The sequence below is a fragment of the Nyctereutes procyonoides genome, unplaced genomic scaffold (genome assembly GCF_905146905.1).
Source record: "Nyctereutes procyonoides isolate TBG_1078 unplaced genomic scaffold, NYPRO_anot_genome, whole genome shotgun sequence".
In the NCBI taxonomy this organism is placed as follows: Eukaryota; Metazoa; Chordata; class Mammalia; order Carnivora; family Canidae; genus Nyctereutes; species Nyctereutes procyonoides.
The window spans coordinates 11,992,307-12,013,837 of record NW_026575031.1 but is presented as its reverse complement, the minus strand read 5'-3'; positions in this window follow the sequence as shown (position 1 = coordinate 12,013,837).

Below are 21,531 nucleotides of genomic sequence, written 5' to 3'. Positions count from 1 at the left end.
GACCAAAAAAAGAGAAATCAAGGAATCAATCCCATTTACATTTGCACCCAAATACTAAGATAAGTAGGATAAATCTAACTAGAAGAGGTGAAGGATCTGTACTCTAAAAACTACAGAACACTTATGAAAGAAATAGAGGAATATGCAAAGAGATGGAAAAATATTTCATGCTATAGATTGGAAGAATAAATATTACGAAAATATCTATGAGCAATTTACACATTCAAGCCAAAATCCTACACATCCATCAAAATCCTAGAGGAGCACAAAAGCAACAACCTTTTTGAACTTGGCCATAGCAACTTCTTGCAAGACACATTTATGAAGGCAAGGGAAACAAAAGCAAAAATGAACTATTAGGACTTAAGATAAAAAGCTTCTGCACAAAAAAAAAAAAAGCTTCTGCACAGGAAAGGAAACAGAGAACAAAACTAAAAGACAACCTACAGAGTGGGAGAAGATATCTGCAAATAACATATCAGATAAAGGGCTAGTATCCAAGATCTATAAAGAATTTATCAAACTCAACAGCAAAGAAACAAACAATCCAGTCATGAAATGGGCGGAAGATATGAACAGAAATTTCTTTTTTTTTAAGATTTTATTTATTTATTCATGAGAGACACAGAGTGAGAGGCAGAGACACAGGCAAGGGAAAAGCAGGCTCCAATGCAGGGAGCCGACGTGGGACTCGATCCTGGGTCTCCAGGATCACGCCCTGGGCCGAAGGCAGATGCTCAACCACTGAGCCACCCAGGTGTCCCTGAACAGAAATTTCTCCAAAGAAGACCTACACATGGCCAACAAGTACATGATAAAATGCCCAACATCACTTGCCATCAGGGAAATACAAATCAAAACTACAATGAGATACCACTTTACACTAGTGAGAATGGCTAAAATAACAAGACCAGAAGCAACAAATGTTGGCAAGGATGAGGAGAAGGGGGAACCCTCTTGCACTGTAGTTGGGAATGCAAGCTGGTGCAGCCACTCTGGAAAACAGTGTGGAGATTCCTCAAGAAGTTAAAAATAGAGCTACCCTATGACCCAGCAATTGTACTGCTGGGTATTTTACCCCAAAGATACAGGTATAGTAAAATGACAGGAACCCTGCATTCCAATGTTCATAGCAGCAATGTCCACAATAGCCAAACTGGAAGGAGCTATGATGTCCTCTGACAGATGAATGGATAAAGAATATGAGATAGATTGATAGATGATAGATGATTGATAGATGATGATAGATAGATAGATGATAGATAGATAGATGATAATGGAATATCACTCAGCCATCAGAAAGGATAAATACCTAACATTTGCTTCAATGTGGATGGAACTGGAGGGTATTATGCTGAGTGAAATTAAGTCAATCAGAGAAAGACAATTATATGGTTTCACTCATGTGTGGAATATAAGAAATATTGAAAGGGATGATAAAGGAAAGGAGGGAAACTGGGTGGAGAACAATTAGAGAGGAAGACAAACCATGAGAGACCCCTAACTCTGGGAAAAAAACAAAGGGTTTCAGAAAGAGAGGTGGGTAGAAGGATGAGGTAACTGGGTGACAAGCACTATGGAGGCCACTTGATGGGATAAGTGTTATATGTTGGCAAACTGAATTTAAATAAAACATTTTTTAAAAAAGAAATCAGTTGCATTTCTATGCATTAAAAATGAAATATATGAAAAAGCAATAAAACTATCCCACTCACAATAGCATGAAAAACAATGAAATACTTAAAATAAATTGGTCAAGGAAGGATGCCTTGGTGGCTCAGTGGTTGAGTGTCTGCTTTGGCTTAAGTCATGATCCTGGGGTCCTGGGACCAAGTCCCACATCAAGCTCCCCACACAGCATGATGTCTTCCCTCTGCCTATGTCTCCCTCTGCCTATGTTTCTGCCTCTCTCTGCGTGTCTCTTATGAATAAATTAAATCTTTAAAAAAAAGTTGGTCAAGGAAGTGAAAGATTTGTACAATAAAAAATATAAGATTTTGACAAAAGAAATAAAAAACGCAAACCAATAGGATATTCTTAAAATGTCCATACTACCCAGATCCATTTATGAATTCAATGCCATCCCCATCAACATTCTAATGTAATTTTTTTACAGAATTAGAGAAACAATTCTAAATTTATATGGCACCATAAATACCCTGAATAGCCGTTGTAATCATAAGAAAGAAAAAGCCAGAGACAACAGATTTCCTGTTTCCAAACTGTATTACCAATCTCTAGTAATTAAAACAGTATGGTACTAGAATAGCAACAGACCAACAGAACAGATTGTAGAGGTCAGAAAAAATCTTATACATATATAGTCAACTAGTCATTGACAAGGCAGCCAAGAACACTCAGTGGAAAAAGGACAGTGATGAGAAATTTGTATAACCATATGCAGAAAAATCGGACTCCTATCACACAAAAATTAACTCAAAATTGATTAAAAATTAACCATAAGACCAGATACCATAAAATTTCTAGGAGAAAACATAGGAAAGAAGCTCCTTGACATTGGTCATGGTAATGATTTTTTTCTAGGTATAACACCAAAAGTGCAAACAACAAAAGCAAAAGTCAATAAGCAGAGCTACATCAACAAAAAACACTACACAACAAAATAAACAATGAAAATAATAAAAAGGCAATACAAAGAATGGGAGAAAATATTTGCAATCCATGTAAGTAGATAAGAGACTAACATCTAAAATATATTTTTAAAAAATTCATACAACTCAGACAATCTGATTTTAAAATGAGCATAACTAAATAGACATTATTGAAAGAAGTTTCTTTTGCTTTAGTGTCCAAAAAATTCATCAAAACCAATGTCAAGGAGCTAACTGCCTATATTTCTTCAAGGAGTTTTATGGCTTCAGGCCTTACACTTGTCTTTAATCCTGCACTCCCATGTTTATTCCAGTATCTTTTATAATAGTCATGATATGAAAACCATCTAAGTGCCCATCAATGGATGAATGGTTAAAGAAGATATACAATGGAATAGCCAGCCATGTGGAAAAAAGGAAATACTGCCATTTGCAAGAACATGAATAAACCTTGAGAGCATAATGCTAAGTGAGATAAATCAGAGAAAGACAAATACTGTATGATATCATTTATATGTGGAATCTTAAAAAGCCAAGCTTTTTCCTTCTTGTAAAAAAGGAAAGTAGAGTGGCAGATACCAGGAGCTGAGGGTGGGGCATGAAATTGGGGAGACATTGTTTTAGGGTACAAATTAGCAACCTGTAGCTAAGTCTTGGAGATCTAATGCACAGACTAATGATTATAGGCAATAATACAGTACTATAAATTCAAAAATTGCTTAGATACTAGATCTTAATTGTTCCTACCAGAAAAAAAGAAATGATAATTGTTATAATGATAGTGATGTTAGCTAATGGTATAGTGATAATCAAATTGCAACACATAAATGTACCACACCAACGTGTTATATACCTTAAGCTTATAGAACTGTTATATGTCAATTACATCTCAATATTGTTTTAAAATTAGGAATGGGGAAAGATGTATAAATAACTACCCTTTCTCTAAAAAGATCATTTATAATGAGTTTCAATAGTTGAAAGCCCTATTTTAATTTACACTGGACCATATCAGCTATTTTAACTGTGGGGAGAAGGCTCTTGGAGTCCCATTTTTTTCAGGTAAAGATTCCATTTAGGCTTTATGTTACTTCTTAGTTCAGAGTGTCCATGCCCAATATGAAATATCTAGAGAAATGGATGGCAGTAGAGAATTTAGGCAAGTTTGAATTCTTAAGGTGAAACACACCTGTTCATCCTCTATTTTATATTTAGTACATGCCCTAGATTATACAAGTACTTTAAATTTAGTGGAATCACCAATTAAAACACTAATTGGAGCTCCAATACAGATTAAAGCTACAAAGATTTGCCAATTGTTGCATTTCAGTAGGCATTAAACATAATTTAGAAACTATGTTGTAGAGGTACAAATGCCAGACAGCACCCTTTCATTTTGTTGTAGAAACTCTGTAATTTGGCTAAAACGTGGACCTGTTTTAGTTTTTTGTTTCCTTCCTCTGCATCAAATTTTTGTTACTAGATATATTTGAAGGGTCCTCTAAATTCTATATCCTATCATATTTATAAGGTTATTCCTCCAGAGAAGCTCAAATGACTATTTTTACGGTTAGAGATCTCCATATCAAGGGTATCTTTACTTGGATTAATGACTCCTAAGGATGACTAAGGGTTTGAATTAACCCATTGACTGTGTCATGGGAGTGCCATTGATATGTTTTCCTCTAATTCTATAGATCAGGATCTTTGTTGTGAGAGAATCACAGGAAGCAACAGCACAATGAGTTATTTTACCTTAGTGAGCTATACTTTTGGGAGTATAACCTCAGCATGACACATGGTAACTGTTCTTCCACAGAAAGTGACCACCTAATGAGCCCATATATTGCACAAGGTATCAGTCTTTCCCCTGAGTCCTGTATAGTACAAGGGCCAATGCTTACCTTAGACATAAAGCCAATAGCCACAGTGTAAGAGTTTTTCAAGTCTACCATCAGTCACAGCTTATGCTTAAGTCAAGACATACAATCCAATCGAAGACATAGGTCCAGACCAAAACACAGAGCCTGAGGCCACTTTAGGAAGCATACCATTCTCATACTCCTAACGTGACTTTATTTTGAAACTTCCAACTTAGGTCAGGTGGCCAATAAAAGCCTATTGTAATCGGCGCTACCCACTTTCCCCTACCAACATGTCAACCATCTTGGTCTTATGGAATAAAGTGGTCATCTTAGAAACTTTTTCTTTTTATTAGATAAAGTATAAAATACTGTGGGCATCAGAGACAAGAACCTAATATCAGGTCAGCAGTTACTCTTACCTGAATTTGTTTGCAGAAACACTGAAATAGAATTTTAAGATAGAATGTACGAATTTGTTATGCAATAGAAAGCTAAAACAAACAACATGGTTCATAGAGAAATAACCTATAAATTCAGGGTCATTCTCTTCTTTTTTTTTTTTTTTTTTTTTTTTTTTATAAATTAATTTTTATTGGTGTTCAATTTACCAACATACAGAATAACACCCAGTGCTCATCCCATCAAGTGTCCCCCTCAGTGCCCGTCACCCATTCACCCCCACCCCCCGCCCTCCTCCCCCTCCACCACCCCTAGTTCATTTCCCAGAGTTAGAAGTCTTTATGTTCTGTCTCCCTTTCTGATATTTCTCACACATTTCTTCTCCCTTCCCTTTCACTATTATTCCTATTCCCCAAATGAATGAGAACATACACTGTTTGTCCTTCTCCGGTTACTGTGGCCAAGTTCAAAAAGGGTGTTGCCTGAGTTCTTCTCTGGGATTTAGATGGAATCTTGTCTCACATTTAGATCTTTCATCTATTTTGAGTTTATCTTTGTGTATGGTGCAAGAGAGTGGTCCAGTTTCATTCTTCTGCATGTGGATGTCCAATTTTCCCAGCACCATTTATTGAAGAGACTGTCTTTCTTCTAGTGGATCGTCTTTCCTCCTTTATCGTATATTAGTTGAGCATAAAGTTCAGGGTCCACTTCTGGGTTCTCTGTTCTGTTCCATTGATCTATATGTCTGTTTTTGTGCCAGTACCACACTGTCTTGATGAACACAGCTTTGTAGTACAACCTGAAATCTGGCATTGTGATGCCCCCAGATATGGTTTTCTTTTTTTAAAATTCCCCTGGCTGTTTGGGGTCTTTTCTGATTCCACACGAATCTTAAAATAATTTGTTCTAAGTCTCTGAAGAAAGTCCATGGTACTCTGCGCCTTTTGATGGGGTCATTAAGCCCATTCACGTTCAGAGTTACTATTGACAGATATGAGTTTAGTGTCATCATGATATCTATTTAGTCCTTGTTTTTGTGGATTGTTCCACTGACCTTCTTCTTAAAGGGGAGTTTTAAGAGTCCCCCTTAAAATTTCTTGCAGAGCTGGTTTGGAGGTCACATATTCTTTCAGTTCCTGCCTGTCTTGGAAGCTCTTTATCTCTCCTTCCATTTTGAATGAGAGCCTTGCTGGATAAAGTATTCTTGGTTGCATGTTCTTCTCATTTAGGACCCTGAATATATCCTGCCAGCCCTTTCTGGCCTGCCACGTCTCTGTGGAGAGGTCTGCTGTTACCCTAATATTCCTCCCCATGAAAGTCAGGGACTTCTTGTCTCTTGCTGCTTTAAGGATCTTCTCTTTATCTTTGGAATTTGCAAGCTTCACTATTAGATGTCGAGGTGTTGAACGGTTTTTATTGATTTTAGGGGGGGATCTCTCTATTTCCTGGATCTGAATGCCTGTTTCCCTTCCCAGATTGGGAAAGTTTTCAGCTATGATTTGTTCAAATACATATTCTGGCCCTCTGTCCCTTTCGGCGCCCTCGGGAACCCCAATTAAACGTAGGTGTTTCTTCCTTAGAGTGTCATTTATTTGCCTTAATCTGTCTTCGTGGTTCTTTAATTGTTTATCTCTTTTTTCCTCAGTTTCCCTCTTTGCCATTAACTTGTCTTCTATGTCACTCACTCGTTCTTCCACCTCGTTAACCCTCGTCGTTAGGACTTCTAGTTTGGATTGCATCTCATTCAGTTGATTTTTAATTTCTGCCTGATTGGATCTAAATTCTGCAGTCATGAAGTCTCGTGAGGCCTTAATGCTTTTTTCTAGAGCCACCAGTAGCTGTATAATGGTGCTTCTGAATTGGCTTTCTGACATTGAAGTGTAATCCAGATTTTGTAACTCTGTGGGAGCGAGGGCTGTTTCTGATTCTTTCTTTTGAAGTGAGGTTTTCCTTCTAGTCATTTTGCTCAGTGCAGAGTGGCCAAAAACAAGTTGTATTGGAACACGGGGGAGTATCACTGGTCCGTCCAGCTGGTCTTCTGGGGGAGGGGCCTGCTGTGCTGATTTTCAGGTGTTAGCACTTGGGGGAGCTGCTCTGCCCCTGCCTGCTGCCGGGCTCAGCGGGGGTTGTTTACCCCGCCAGGCCCCAGGAGGAACAGCAGCAGTTGCTACGGCAACTCTGGAAGCCTGGATTCAGCCTCCGCAGGAACTACGGGGCTCGGGGCTCTCGGTTCTCCGTCCGCAGGGCCTGGAGGCTCCGGGGCGGGGCCGCTGATCTGCTCAGCTCGGGGCAGGAGCGTCCTCGCTGTCTCGGGCCCTCCCGGCCTCTGCCTGTCCCGGGGGAGGCCGGATCCTGGGCTGTGTCCCGTCGCCCTGTGCTCCGGGGCCTGCGCTGTGGGATTCGCGCTCCCGCCCCGCAGCCCCCTCCGCGGAGCCGCCGCCCGAGCCCCTCCGAGCTGCTCCGGTCGGTCCCCGCCGTGCGCGCTGCAGCCCTTAGGGAGCTCGGAGCACTCTCCTGCGCTCGCAGGTGTCTGTTAGTGTCCCCGGGAGCCCGAGGGCATCCCCGCCCTCCTGGGTCCTGCTCCAACTCCCTGCGAGCCCCTTTCCGCCCGCCGGGGAAGGTTGGTGCAGCTCCTGCTCCTCCGGGACGGGGCTCTCCTGTCCTGGGGACACTCGCCCCGGCCTCAGCCCGGCTCCTCGCGGGGCCCCTCCCCCTCGGAGGCCTTTTGTTCCTTTATTTCTTTTTCCCCGTCTTCCTACCTTGATAGAAGCGCGAACTTTTCTCACTGTAGCATTCCAGCTGGTCTCTCTTTACATCTCAGGCCGAATTCGTAAATTTTCAGGATGGTTTGAAGGTTATCTAGGTAATTTGGTGGGGACAGGTGATTTGGGGACCCTGCTCTTCCGCCATCTTGCCCCCGGGTCATTCTCTTCTTAATTATTTATATCTGATATGTGGCTGCAAATGCACAGTAAATTTGTCTCTTTTTACAAAGATCCACATTCTTTGTACAAAGATCTCTTTTTACAAAGATCCACATTCCACTGAACTACCCAAGCTACCAGAAATCAGTGAGAAAGGAAACTGGCCAATAATGATGCCTGCACTAAGGTCACAATTTCTGCCTTTATTCCATCTCTGTCAGAGAGAGGAAAATATAATGCATATCTGCCTTCATTTGGTATCCATGAGCCACAGATTCAGGAATGGATTATAACTACTTGGCAGAAAGGCAAACTACAAATGAATTTAACAGTTATTTTTTTCAATGAGGTTTGGAAGCTCTTCAACCACTTTGAGAAAATTTTCCTACAGCTGGTTTATTTATTTGGAATTTATGGCACAGGGATGGCTGGCAGAATAGATTTCAACAGGAAGAGACCATTGCAATGGTGGAAGCATACTTTCAGAATAAAAAAGGAGAAAGCAACCATCTGTTCAATGGACCAAGCAGTGTATTAATTATATATTACTGCATAACAAATTTCCTAAAAATTTATCAGCATAAAATGATAAAAATGTATTGTCTCTGAGGTCAATAATCCAGGCATTGGTTTCCTGGGTGGTATTGGCTCAGGATCTCCTATGAGTTGGTAGTCAAGCTGAACCAGGACTTCAGTGATCTGAAGGCATGACTGAAACATAATGATTTTCTTCTAAGCTCATGAAATTGGATGTTAGTAAGAGATCTCAGTTGTGGATTTTTCCATCAGGCTACTCACAAGATGGCAGCTGACCTCCACCAAACAAGTTATCTAACAGAGAATGTGGAAGGGAAGAAAAAGGTAGAAACCAAGATGAAAGCACAGTATACTTTGTAACTCAATCTGGAAACAATATACAATCACTTTTTCCATATCCAATTGACCACAAAGACCAACACATAAAATGTGGAATGGCACTAATTACACAAGGGTGTGAACAAGGGGAGGGAAAGGACATTAGGGACTGTTCCAATGGCTAGCTACTCCAAGTGAAAGTCTTGTCCATAAACCTCTTGTGACCCAGCAAAAATTAGAACACAATTCATGTATCTGAGGCTGAAAGTGTTTCACAGCCTTGGGGATCCTACAACCTTAAGATAAATCTCTGCAACCAGTCACTACACATTTTCATTGCCTACTTTATCTTACTATTGATCACTATTTTCTCTCCCTATTCAACAAGCTTCAAAACATGTGCTCATTTGGGGCCTTCTCAGCTAAGGAATATGATGTGAGTCTTACAAGTGATGTTCTGAAATGTTCTCACCAATTTCATGACTCATTTGTATTCTTCTGCCATATGTCACTGGCAAAACCTACCTTAGATCATTTTTAGCAGCTTAGCTTAGATCTTTTTTTTAATGATTTTATTTATTTATTCATGAGAGACACAGAGAGTGGCAGAGACATAAGCAGAGGGAGAAGCAGGATCCCTGCAAGGAGCCTGATGCAGGACTCGATCCCAGGACCCCAGGATCACACCCTGGGCTGAAGGTAGATGCTCAACCACTGAGCCACCCAGGCATCCCTTAGCCTAGATTTTCAAGAAAGAAAGAAAGAAAGAGAAAAAGAAAGAGAGAAAGAGGAAAAGAAGGAAAGAGAGAGAGAGAGAAAGATTGATCTTGATAGCCCTTTGGGAAGAACTAGTCCACAGTCTCAATGGAAAGGAGAAAGAAAGAATCCTTGGGCAAGGTCTTCACATTACATTAGGAAAGCCCTTAAAGGAGCCAGTCTGGCTTAGACATACTTTGTCTGCACTGAACCCATTAGTGCAATTGTTTAAGATTTTAAAATAGTCAAAGAACTACTTCACACATCATTCCCCTTTTATCTTTCAGGTACCACATACCTATCTAATTCTTAGGTTGGATTTTGCCTTAAGATCACTTCCCTGTTGGAGTTACCTCTTACTGTTCCAGGGATGGAAGTAGAGACCTATAAAAGTCAGAGTGGAGCAGCAGTAGGGAAACAGTAAATGCAGTTGCACATTAGGAGCAGCTTGGCATGCGGGTTTGATCAGAGAGGCACAGTTTTGTTCTCTTGGCTGTGTTCTTCCAAGTGTCATTATAGGGGAAGAGAAGACAGAACATGGGAGTAATTGACATGGATCTAATGTGCCTTCTCAGATTGTCATGGTGCTGCCCACCTCTCAGAATCTCTTCCATTTCAGTTGTTGCTGAGCCTGATCCTGCTCATGTGTGATTTTACCCTGTAGGTTTTCCTAACATATTTCACATGATAAGCAACTTTCTGTGATCTGTCTTGAAGCAGCAGCTGCAAAAATAATAATTCACCTTCAGCCAGGTCTTGTTTTCCTTTCTCCTTTCCATTGAGACTGTAGAATTTCCCAATTTTTCTTCTATTATTTCTAGCTTTATACCTTTGTGTCAGAAAAAATGGTTGATATGACTTTATTTTAAATTTGTTAAGACTTGTTTTGTGGCCTAACATATGATCTGTTATGGAGAATATGTGCTTGAAAAGATACATTCTCTGGTGCTGTCAGATAGAATGTTCTGTATATGTATAAGTAGGTACATTTGTTCTATAGCATTGTTCAGGTTAGCAGTTTACCTATTCGTTTTCTGTTTGGATGATCTATCCATTGTTAAAAGTCGATTATTAAATTCTCCTACCAACTCTTTTTTTTTGTATTGCAATTTTTTCTCCCTTTAATTGTGTTAATATTTGACATATATATAATATAAATATCTATAATACATAAATATATAGTATAAATATATTTTATATTATAAAAGTATATAATCATATATAATTGACTATATATTTGCTATATTTGTGTTAATATTTGATATATATGTATGTGTACACATATGTATATATTTATATATAATGCATGTATATATTTACAAATATGTGTATGTATTGTATATATAATTAAAGCTGCACATATGAATTGTTTTACTTGGATTTTGTGTGCTGTCTATAGAAGCAGGCAAGCTCTAGTAATGGAAAATTTATCTCTTCCATTTTGAAAAAGAGAAATACAAGTCTGTCTGAATTGTAGGAACCTATCTCAAAGCCAAGAGTAGTTGATCAGTGCCTATTTTAAGAGATAAATTTCTAAACATTTTTATGGCAGACTTTCTCATTGAACTATGGATTCTGTCCAAATATGGAATTTTATTTTGAAAAAAAAAAACTCTAAAAAGGAAAAATCAGAGGAACTGTTGTTTCTAAAAAAAAAAAAACTGAACTCTTGTATGCTATAACAAAACAAAGAAAATCCCTCAAAACTTGTCTTTGAACAATGCTATAGAACAAATGTACCTACTTAATACATATACAGAACATTCTACCTGACAGCAACAGAGTATGTATCTTTTCAAACACATATTCTCCATAACAGATCATATGTTAGGTCATAAAACAAGTCTTAACAAATTTAAAATAACTAAAGTCATATCAACTATTTTTTCTGACACTAAGGTATGAAGCTAGAAATAATTAACAGAAGAAAAATTGGAGAATTCATAACTATGGGGAAACTAAACAACACATCTTTGAGTTACCAGTGGATCAAAAAAGGGAAATAAAAATATCTTGAAATGAATGAAAACTTAAATACAACAGAAAATAAGTACAAAGCAGCAAAACTACTTCTAACATGGAAATTTATGGTAGTAAATGCCTACCTCAAAAGAGAGAGAATCTCAATTTGTTTTTACCTCAAGGGAATAGGGAAACAAAAAACAAACTAAGCCCAAATTTAGTAGGAAAAAAGAAATAACAAAGATCTAAAAAGAAACAAATGAGATAAAACCCAGAAAAAATTAAAACTATGAATGAAACTAAGTTTTTTTAAGATAAAATTAACAAATCCTTTGCTAGACTAAGAGAAAAGAGAAGATTCAAATAAATAAAGCAGAAATAAAAAGGAAACATTACAACTGATATTACAGAATATAAAAGATCAAGGGACAGCTATGAACATTTATATAGCAACAAAATGGACAATCTAGAAGAAATTAATAAATTCCTAGACATACAACCTGCCAAGAGTAAATCACGAAGAAATAGAAAATCTGAACAGAACAAATATGAGTAATGAAATTGAATCAGTAATTTAAAAACCTCTCAACAACAACAAAAAGCTAGAGACCAGATAGTTTCACTGGTGAATTTTACCAAACATTTGAAGAATTAATACCAATCCTTTCCAAACTTTAAAAAACTGAAGAGGCAAGAACAGTTCCGGATGCATTTTATGTTACTATAATTACCTTAATATCAAAGCCAGACAAGGATGTTATAAGAAAAGAAAATCACAAACCAATATCCCTAATGAATATAGATGCAAACATATTCATCAAACTATTAGCAAATTATGGGTGCCTGGGTGACACAGTTAAGTGGCTGACTCTTTGTTTCAACACATGGCGTGATCTCAGGGTAATGAGATTAGGCCCTGTGTTGGGCTCCATGCTCAGTGTGGAGTCTGTTTCAGATTCCCTCTCCCTCTCCCCATCCTGTTCATGTTCTCCCTCTCTTTCTCTCTAAAATAAATAAATCTTTAAAAAATATTAGCAAATTAAGTTCAACAATACACTGAAAAGGAACATACACCATTTTCAAGTGGAATTTATCCCAAGGACTTAAAGATGGTTAGACATCTGCAAACAACCAATGTGATACATCACATTAACAAAATAAAGGGTAAAAATCATATGATCATCTAGATAAAGCTTTAATAAAATTCAGTATCTATTTATAATAAAACTCAACAAGATGAACATAAAGGAAACATACTTGATCATAATAGAGGCCAGATATGACAAACCCACACCTAACATCATATTCAATGGCAAAAAAACTAAAACTCATCTTCTAAGAACAAGAACAAGGCAAGGATGCCCACTTTCACTACTTTTATTCAGTTTTTGAACTCCCAGACACAGCAATTAAGCAAGAAATAGAAATAATATGCATCCAAATAGGAAAGCAAGAAGTAAAACTGTCTCCATGTGCAGATATTATATGCTACATATAGATCTCTCTATATATATATATAGATAAATAGATATATAGATATCTCTCTCTATATTAGATACATATCAGATATATCTATCTCAGATAAATATATATATATATATATATATATATATATATATATATAGAGAGAGAGAGAGAGAGAGAGAGAGGGCAATTATAAAGAATCCACCAAGAACAATTAATAAATGAATTCAGTAAAGTTGGAGAATGCAAAATTAATATATAAAAGTCCACTGCATTTTCACTCAGTAAATGAATTTAAGAAAGTAAAATTACGAAAGCAATCCCATTTATAGATACATCCAAAAACAAAATGCCTAGGAATAAATTAACCAAGGAGGTAAAAGATCTATACACTGAAAACCATGGAACACTGATGAAAGAAAGTGAAGACATAAATAAATGGAAAAATATTCTGTGCTCATGGAGTAGAAGAATTAATATTGTTAAAATATCCATGTTATCCAATGCAATCCCTATGATAAATCCAGGGGCATTTTTCACAGAAGTAGAAAAGACAATCCTAAAATTCATATGAAGCCATAAAAGATCTTCAACAGCAAATTCAATATTGTCTAGGGGGAAAAAACCCACAAGTTGGAGGCTCACAGTAACTATAAAACTATAGTTATTGAAATAGTGTTGTAGGCACAGAAAAACAGACATACAGACCAGTGGAATAAAACAGTGAACTGAGAAGTAAAGCCAAATATTTAAGGTCAATTGATCTTCAACAAAGATGCCAAGAACACAAAATGCAGAAAGGACAATTTCTTCACTAATCGTGTTGAGAAAACTGACTTTCCATACGTAGAAGAATAAAATTGAACCCTGATCTCACTCCATATACAAAAATCAGCTAATAATGTATTAAAGACTAAATGTAGGACCTGAATCTATAACTGCTTAAAGAAAACATAGAAGAAAAACTTTCTTGACATTAGTCTGGCCAATGATTTTTTTGGATCTGACCCCAAAAGCACAAGGAACAAAAGCAAAAATAGACAAATGGAATGCATCAAATATAAAGCTTCTGAATAGCAAAGGAAACAATCAGCAAAGTGAAAGGACAACCTACAAAATGGGAAAGCATATTTGCAAACCATACTTCTGACAAGGGGTTAACATCCAAAATATATAAGGAACTCAAATCAACAGCAAAGAAATAACCTGATTTAAAAACTTGGCAAAGGACCTGAGTAGTCATTTCTCAAAGAAAGGCATACAAATCACCAATTAATAAATAAAACCATGTTCAACATCACTAATCATCAGGGAAATACACATCAAAACAACAATAAAATATCACCTCACACCTTTTAGTATGACTACTATAAATAAGACGAAAGTGGCCAGAATGTGGAGAAAAGAGAACATTTACATACTGTTGATGGGAATGGTCAATATCAAAACTGTTTATAGATTCCTTGGGGCACCCAGATGGCTCAGTCAGATGAGCATCAAACTCTTGGTTTCTACTCAGGTTATGATCTCAGGGTCATAAGATTGAGCCCTGTGTCAGGCTTTGTGCTTAGTGGGCATATGCTTGAGATTCTCTCTTTTCTGCCCTTTCCCTACTCTTTCTTTCTCAAATAAGTCTTTAAAAAAGAAGTTTACAGATTCCTCAAGAAGTTAAAAAAGAACTAACAGGAGCTGCAGTAATCTCAATTTGAGTTTACATCCTAAGAAAATGAAATAATTATTCCAAAGAGGAATATGCAGTCTCATGTTCTTTGCAGCTTTATTCACAATAACCAAGATATGGAAGCAACCTAAATGTCAACATATGCATAGAAAAAGAAGCTATGTTATATATAATGGAATATTACTCAGCCATGAGAAAAATGGAAATCTTGTCATTTGCAATCACATAGATGAACCTGGAGGACCTTATGCTAAGTGAAATAAGCCAGAAATAGAAAGGAAAATACTGTATAATCTTATTTATATATGGATTCTAAAAAAAGAAAGATGTTTTAAAAGTCTGACTCATAGAGGCAGAGAGTATGACAGTGGTTATGAGGGGGTGGGGGGCAGGCTGAGTGGAAGAGATGATATGTTAATTAGTTTGACTGTAATAAGCATTATATGGGGTGTATATATGCTGTACACCCCAAATATATATAATTTTCATTAAAAACAAGTTATATTAGAAAGCATGCTAAGATTCTACACAGTATTTCAAGAGTGGAATTAGTCTGTGTGACATTAATTTTTCATATTTTTAGTATATAATAAGACTTTTCCAAATCTAAAAAAAGGAAGATTAATTTATACTATGACAATAGAGTTGATCAATTGCATTGATGCCCTGCACAAGGACAGTAACAAGTGAGGGCACTGAAATGTAAGGTTGAAGACCAGAGGGAATTCTCTGTTAAATTTCAAAAAGGTCTTATTTTTTTTATAGTGAGAGGACAGAAGGAAAACTCAGACTTTAATAGCCAAAATCACAGAGTTTCAAGACTGAACATTTAATAGTCAAAATCACAGAGTTTCAAGACTGAACATTTAATAGCCAAAATCACAGAGTTTCAAGACTGAACATTTTGGACAAGAAGTACATCTGTTTGGGAATGCCTAGGACACATGGAATGAGGATAGCTATGTGGATGTATCTAAAAGCTTGACTCATCAGACTTCTCTGAACTCTCAAAACTTGCATATGTCCCCCCTTTTCCCTAATAATATCTAATAATCTCTTAATTTGGGAAGACACTTCAGATCTGTTAACTCAGAAAGCAACAGACAGCCCTCTCAGAATTTACTGTCATCTCCTTTCCTACATGCCATATCAATAACTTAGGGTAGATTCACACCACTAGAAATGTACAGAGCTGACAAGGGAAGAAAGGAATAATACCTTCAAAAAAGCTGCAAGAATTAACCAAATTATATTGACTGCAGCCAAAAACGTAAAAATTGACCTGTATTTTAAGAAAGCTTGATCAAAGGGACTAGAACATAAGACTGGGTAAGGAAGAGTTCATTTACTCAGTGAGCACTCTTTCAGGATATAAGATGTATACCTTTACAAGAATCACAGGGGATGGTGTGAATTGCTATTAAAGAGTCACTTAGAAGTCTAGAAAAAAATGATGATCCATAGTCAATGAAATTGCAACACTTGAGTTTCTATGCAGATTGTAAAGGAAAGTAGAAGACTCAGATCTGACGGACAATATGTGCCTATAATTAACAATACTGTATTCTGCACTTAAAAATTAGTTAAGAGAGTAAATCTCATGTTAAGTGTTCTTACCACAATAAAATAAAATAAATAATATAAAAAGTATAAGTTCAGGACAGTGGACATTGCTGGAATGAATATACCATATGAGACCAAAGACCTACCAGAAAATTATGTTGCATGAGAAAAATGAAAAGGCTTACTATTCACCAAGGTCTTCAGGAATGTGCTAGTGAGAAGACACTAGGTCACTTAGAAGTTAAGCCAGAGTTGACAGAAGAGGTTGTCGAAGATCATGGCTTACTGACAAAAATGGGAGAGAAGGGACCCCAAAACAATAGAAGCAGGTTGACAACAAACAGCTTCCAGAACCCAGGAGATTTCAATTATAGTAACAAGAAGCAACTTCGAGTGATGGCCAATAAAGCCTATAGAACGTTATAGAGATAGTTTCCCCTAGCGAAGAAAAATGGATGAAGAGCCAATAAGAGTACTGCTGAAAAATACACAAAATCAAAAGAAAAAGAAAAATACACAAAATCAAAAAAAAATTAAATCCCTTGCCCAATTCTCAGAATTAAGCCAGTTTTCAGATCCATAACTTTATAACTAATGTGGTAGCCAGGTCAACAGAACAAAGGACCCTGAAACATCACAATAAATTTATGCTACAATAATTTCCCTCGTCTAATCCCAAGAAGATAAACATCACTTATTCAGGTATGTGCATAATGAAGAAAGGAGAACTAATTCTCTGACAATTCAAATCCTGCCTACAATAAGCAAAGAAAGCCATTGTAGATTACTGAAGGCAGAAGTGGTTCAGCCACAATAGCAGAGCAAAGGCAATACATATAAGAGACATCTCTGAAGTGCCAGATTCTGGTGACCAGGGACTACTGCACTGCAGGGCAATACAGGACCTCTTCCTAAGGCCACTACTTTCAAGAGAAGGAGACATAGTTGACTTTATTAACACATAGAAAAAGGCACAGAGTTTGGCAAAATAAGGACATAGAAGAATATGTCCCAAAAGAAAGAATAAAATAAAATCACAGGAGAGCTAAATGAAACAGAGACAAGTGGGCACTTGAGTGGCTCAGTGGTTGAGCATCTGCCTTCGGCTTAGGTCGTGATCCCAGGGTCCAGGAATCAAGTCCCACATCAGGCTCCCTGCTTCTCCCTCTGCCTGTGTCTCTGCCTCTCTCTGTGTGTCTCATGAATAAATAAATAAAATCTTTTTAAAAAATGAAACAGAGACAAGTAATATGCCTGATATAAAATTAAAAGAAATGGCAATAAAGATACTCACTGGACTTGAGAAAATAGTGGAAGACCTCAGAAAAATCCTTAACTAAGAGGCAGAAGACATTAAAAAAAGAACCATTCAGGGATGAAGAACTCCATAAACAGAAATCCAGATAGAGGAGGGATGAAGAACCCCCAACAAAATCAGCCCAAGGAGGTCCACACCAAGATACATAGTAATTAAAATGGCAAAAAGTAGTGATAAAGTGAAAAAAATTAAAAGCACCAAGAGAAAAGAAAACAGTTAAATAAAAAGGAAACTCCATAAGGCTATCAGCTGATTTTGCAGCAGAAAAAAGTGAAGGCCAGAAGAGAGTGACATGATCTATTCAATGTGCTGTAAGAAAAAAACTCTGCAGACAAGAATACTCTTATGGAGCAAGGCTATCATACAGAATAGAGGGAGAAATAAACTTTTGTTTCCCAGGCAAACAAAAGTTCAAAGAATTCATGACCACTAAACCAGCCCTAGAAGAAATGTTAAAGGGGGCTCTTTGAGTGGAAAGGAAAGACCAAAAATAGAGATAAGAAAAACAGGAAGCACAAAGGCAGTGAAAATAAGTATATCTATTAAAAAATCAATCAAGGGATTCAAAAATAAAAGGATGTAAAATATGATACCATATACCTAGAATGGGGGGGGCGGTCAGTGGGGGAGAAGTAAAAAATGGGTTCAACCTTAAGCAACTATCAACTTAATATAGACTGTTATATGCAGAAGATGGTATATACAAACCTAATGGAAACCACAAATCAAAAATCAGTAACAGATATGCAAAAAATAAGAAAGGAATTCAAGTATATCACTAAAGAAAGACAACAAACCAGGAGAGAAATGAGCAAGAAAAGAACAGAAAAGAACAACAAAAACAAGATGAGTCCAAAAGATGGCAATAAGTATATCAACTATTTTGAATGTAAATGGAATAAATCTCCAACCATGACAGAGGGTGATAATATATAAAAAAGCAAGACCTACCTATATGTTGCCTGCAAGAGATTCATTTCAGACCTAAAGACACGTGCAGATTAAAAGTGAAGACCTAGGACAATCATGCAAGTAGAAATGAAAAGAAAGCCAGGTGATACTTATATCAGACAAAATAGATTTTAAAACAAAGACTATAATGAAACAAAGAAGGACACTATGTAATCATAAAGGAAACAATCCATCAAGAAGATGTAAGAATTAGGGGTGCAGGGTGGCTCAGTCATTTAAGCATCTGTCTTTGGCTGAGGTCATGATCCCATGGTCCTGGGATCAAGCCCAGCACCAGGCTCCCTGCTCAACCAGGGTCTGCTTCTCCCTCTTCCCTTGCCCCTCCCCCTGCTTATGTGTGTTGTCTGTCTGTCTCTGTCTCTCTCAGGTAAATAAGTAAAATCTTTTAAAAAATGTAAGAATTGTAAATATTTATGTACCCAACAAGAGCGCATTCAAATACATAAAGCAAACAAATATAACACAAGTAATTAATACCAATGCAATAATAGTAGGACTTTAACATACCTTACATCAATGAATAGATCATCCAAACAGAAAATCAACAAGGAAATTGTGGCTTTGAATAACACATTGGACCATGTGGATTTAACAGATATATTCACAACATTCCATCTTAAAAAAGCAGAATAACATATTCTTTTCAAATGCACATGAAACGTTCTCCAGAACAGATCACATATTAGGGCCACAAAATAAGTCTCAACAATTTCAAAAAGATTGAAGTTATGCCATGCATCTTTTATGACTACAGTATTATGAAACTAGAAAACAATCATTAAAAAAAATCTGGAAAGGGAACAAATACATACTACTGAACAATGAATGGGTCAACCAAGAAATCAAAGAGGAAATGAAAAAAATATAGGGAGATAAATGAAAATGAAAGCACAATGGTCCAAAATCTTTGGGATAAAGCAAAAGTGGTTCTAAAAGGGAAGTTTACAGCAATACAGGTTTACATCAAGAAGAAGAAAAAAACCCTCAAATAAACAACTTAACCTTACACCCAAAGGAGCTAAAAAGAGAAAAACAAAACCCAAAGCAAGTAAAAGAGAGGAAAGATGGCAGCAGGAAGAAAAAAAAATACCCAGAAACTAAAAAACCAGCAGAACAAACCAATGAAACTAGAAGCTAGTTCCTTAAGATCAATAATACCTCAAAAAGTTAAAAATAGAGCTACACTATGACCCTGTAATTGCACTACTAGGTATATACCCCAAAGATACAGATGCAGTGAAATGGCAGGACACCTGCACCCCAATGCTTATAGCAGCAATGTCCACAATAGCCAAACTATGGAAAGATCCCAGATGTCCATTAACAGATGAATGGATAAAGAAGATGGGACACACACACACACATACACACACACACACTGGACTACTACTCAGCCATCAAAAAAATGAAATTTTGCCATTTGCAATGCTGTGGATAGAACTAGAGGGTATTATGCTAAGCAAAATAAGTCAATCAGAGAAAGACAATTATATGATTTCACTTCTATGGAGAATTTAAGAAGCAAAACAGAGGAGCATAGAGGAAGGGAAGGAAAAATAAAACAAGATGTAATCAGAGAGGAAGACAAACCATAAGACATTCTTAACCATAGGAAACAAAATGAGGTTTACTGGAGGGGAGGAGGGTGGTGGGATGGTGTAACTAGGTGATGGGCATTAATGAGGGCATCTAATATAATGAGCACTGAAGGTTGTATACAACTGATGAATCATTGAACTCCACCTCTGAAACTAATAATACACTATATGTTAATTTATTGAATTCAAACAACCCTATTAGATCAATTTTTAAAAATAAATGTTTTTTCTGGTAAAAAAAAAGAGATCAACAAAATTGATAAACCTTTAGCCAAATTCATCAAAAAGAAAGGGAGAGGACTCAAAAGCAAAAGTACAAGAGGAGAAATAACAGCTGACACCACAGAAATACAAATACAAATTTGTCCAACAAATTGGACAAGCTAGATGAAATGTATAAATTCCTAGAACTATTTAATCTCCCAAAACAGAATCAGGAAGAAATAGAAAACTTAAACAAACCAATTACCAGCAATGAAGTTCCATCACTAATCAAAAACTCCAAACAAACAAAAGTCCAGGACCAGTTGTTTTCACAGGTGAATTCTACCAAACATTCAGAGAAGAGTTAATACTTATGATTTCCAAACTATTCCAAGTATTGATGAGGAAGAAAAGATTCCAAATGTATTCTATGAGGCCAGAATTACCCTTAAATCAAGACAAGAAAGGAAAGAAAGAAAGAAAGAAAGAAAGAAAGAAAGAAAGAAAGAAAGAAAGAAAGAAAACTACAGGCCAGTATATCTGATGAACACAGATGCAAAAATCCTCAGCAAAATATTAGCAAACCAAATCCAACAATATATTTTTAAAAATCACTAACCAGGATCAAGTAGGATTTATTTCTGGGATGCAAAGTTCGTTTAATATTCTCATTTCTATCAACATGATACATCACAACAATAAGAGAAAAGATTAAAACCATATGATCATTTCAGTAGATGCAATAAAAGCATTTCACAAAGTAGAACATCTGTTCATGATAAAAATCCTCAATAAAGTGGGTTTAGAGGGAACATATCTCAACATATTTAATAGGGGCAATAAATGAACAACCCACAGCTTACACGATCCTCCATGGTGAAAAACAGAGATTTTCTTCTAAGGTCAGAAACAAGAAAAGAATGTCCATTCTCACCACTTTTATTCACATAGTGCTGGAAGTCATAGCCACAGCAATCACACAAGAAAAAATGAATAAAAGAAATCCAAATTGGTAAGGAAGAAGTAAAACTTTCACTATTTGCAGACGGAACAATGTGATATGTAGAAAAATCGTAAAAACTCCAATACAAAACTACTATAACTAATAAATGAACTCAATAAAACCGCTGGATAAAAAACAAATATATAGAAATCTGTTGCATTTCTATATGTTAATAATGAAGTAGAAAGACAATTCAAGAAAACAATCCCATTTACATTGCACCAAAAATAATAAAATAGTAGGAATAAACTTAACCAAGGAGGTGAAAGACCTGTGTTCCAAAAACTATAAAATACTTATGAAAGAAATTCAAGATGACACACACAAATGGGAAGAAAGATATTTCATGCCAATG